Source organism: Rutidosis leptorrhynchoides, chromosome 1, assembly GCF_046630445.1.
Source record: "Rutidosis leptorrhynchoides isolate AG116_Rl617_1_P2 chromosome 1, CSIRO_AGI_Rlap_v1, whole genome shotgun sequence".
Lineage (NCBI taxonomy): Eukaryota > Viridiplantae > Streptophyta > Magnoliopsida > Asterales > Asteraceae > Rutidosis > Rutidosis leptorrhynchoides.
Window position 1 is genome coordinate 395,823,813 of NC_092333.1, and position 2,394 is coordinate 395,826,206.

Sequence of the window (2,394 nt, forward strand, 5' to 3'; positions counted from 1 at the left end):
TCCCGAATATTAAGATGCTTCTCCGATCCTTTGGGTATTTCATCCTTTAAATTTCCCTATTTTAAAACTCCTTGTTGCGCCTCCTTTATTTGAGTAGTAATGTTATTATGAATCATTATATTCATAGATTTTACTCGAATGGGTTCTCTGTCCTTCCTGCTCAAGGCATCGGCTACCACATTTGCCTTCCCCGGGTGGTAACGAATCTCAAAGTCGTAATCATTCAATAATTCAATCCACCTACGCTGCCTCATATTCAGTTGTTTCTGATTAAATATGTGTTGAAGACTTTTGTGGTCGGTATATATAATACTTTTGACCCCATATAAGTAGTGCCTCCAAGTCTTTAATGCAAAAACAACCGCGCCTAATTCCAAATCATGCGTCGTATAATTTTGTTCGTGAATCTTCAATTGTCTAGACGCATAAGCAATCACCTTCGTTCATTGCATTAATACACAACCGAGACCTTGCTTTGATGCATCACAATAAATCACAAAATCATCATTCCCTTCAGGCAATGACAATATAGGTGCCGTAGTTAGCTTTTTCTTCAATAACTGAAACGCTTTCTCTTGTTCATCATTCCATTCAAATTTCTTCCCTTTATGTGTTAATGCTGTCAAGGGTTTTGCTATTCTGGAAAAGTCTTGGATGAACCTTCTGTAGTAACCAGCTAGTCCTAAAAACTGGCGTATGTGTTTCGGAGTTTTCGGGATTTCCCACTTTTCAACAGTTTCTATCTTTGCCGGATCCACCTTAATACCTTCTTTGTTCACTATGTGACCGAGGAATTGAACTTCTTCCAACCAAAATGCACACTTTGAAAACTTAGCGTACAATTCTTCCTTCCTCAATACTTCTAACACCTTTCTCAAATGTTCACCGTGTTCTTGGTCATTCTTTGAGTAAATAAGTATGTCATCAATGAAAACAATGACAAACTTGTCAAGGTATGGTCCACACACTCGGTTCATAAGGTCCATGAACACAGCTGGTGCATTAGTTAAACCAAACGGCATGACCATAAACTCGTAATGACCGTAACGTGTTCTGAAAGCAGTCTTTGGAATATCATCTTCTTTCACCCGCATTTGATGATACCCGGAACGTAAGTCAATCTTTGAATAAACAGACGAGCCTTGTAGTTGATCAAATAAGTCGTCGATTCTCGGTAGTGGGTAGCGGTTCTTGATGGTAAGTTTGTTCAACTCTCGGTAGTCGATACACAACCTGAATGTACCATCTTTCTTCTTGACAAACAAAACAGGAGCTCCCCACGGTGATGTGCTTGGTCGAATGAAACCACGCTCTAAAAGTTCTTGTAATTGGCTTTGCAGTTCTTTCATCTCGCTGGGTGCGAGTCTGTAAGGAGCACGAGCTATTGGTGCAGCTCCTGGTACAAGATCTATTTGAAATTCAACGGATCGATGTGGGGGTAATCCCGGTAATTCTTTCGGAAATACATCGGGAAATTCTTTTGCAATGGGAACATCATTGATGCTCTTTTCTTCAGTTTGAACTTTCTCGACGTGTGCTAGAACAGCATAGCAACCTTTTCTTATTAGTTTTTGTGCCTTCAAATTACTAATAAGATGTAGCTTCGTGTTGCCCTTTTCTCCGTACACCATTAAGGGTTTTCCTTTTTCTCGTATAATGCGAATTGCATTTTTGTAACAAATGATCTCCGCTTTCACTTCTTTCAACCAGTCCATACCGATTATCACATCAAAACTCCCTAACTCTACTGGTATCAAATCAATCTTAAATGTTTCGCTAACCAGTTTAATTTCTCGATTCCGACATATATTATCTGCTGAAATTAATTTACCATTTGCTAATTCGAGTAAAAATTTACTATCCAAAGGCGTCAATGGACAACTTAATTTAGCACAAAAATCTCTACTCATATAGCTTCTATCCGCACCCGAATCAAATAAAACGTAAGCAGATTTATTGTCAATAAGAAACGTACCCGTAACAAGCTCCGGGTCTTCCTGTGCCTCTACCGCATTAATATTGAAAACTCTTCCACGGCCTTGTCCATTCGTGTTCTCCTGGTTCGGGCAATTTCTAATAATGTGGCCTGGTTTTCCACATTTATAACAAACTACATTGGCATAACTTGCTCCGACACTACTTGCTCCGCCATTACTCGTTCCGACACCATTTGTTCCTTTCGTTCTATTAACCCCTGGTCCGTAGACCTCACACTTCGCCGCACTATGACCATTTCTTTTACACTTGTTGCAAAATTTGGTGCAGAACCCCGAGTGATTCTTTTCACACCTTTGGCATAGCTGCTTCTGATTGTTGTTGTTGTTGCGGTTATTATTGTTGTTGGGATGATTGTTGTAGTTGCTGTTGTTGTTGTTGTTGTTGTTGTTGGGCCGT